The sequence below is a fragment of the Penaeus monodon genome, chromosome 19, assembly GCF_015228065.2.
Source record: "Penaeus monodon isolate SGIC_2016 chromosome 19, NSTDA_Pmon_1, whole genome shotgun sequence".
NCBI lineage: Eukaryota > Metazoa > Arthropoda > Malacostraca > Decapoda > Penaeidae > Penaeus > Penaeus monodon.
In genome coordinates this window covers 31611798-31612088 of record NC_051404.1, presented here as the reverse complement: position 1 = coordinate 31612088, position 291 = coordinate 31611798, and positions in this window count along the sequence as shown.

The following is a 291-nucleotide window of genomic DNA, read 5'->3' as shown; positions in this document are numbered from 1 at the left end:
GACTCACCATCAAAGAGTCGAAACATTGTGAAATTCGAGACATAATTTGGAACTGTGCAGGTGTTGTAGTCTTTTATACGAGACGGTCACACTCCAACGTGGTTTAAAAGTTAAACCAGACGAGGAATAACATTTGTTAGACAAAGTTCTAAACAAATAAGCATCAGAAATGACCTAGAAAAGAGTCAGATCCTACAATGCACGATATCTAAGGACGATCCGATCCCACGCGAAACAATGAAAAGGACAAGAATCTGTTGTGTGTTGCTGTTCTAATCCGTATTGTTACGG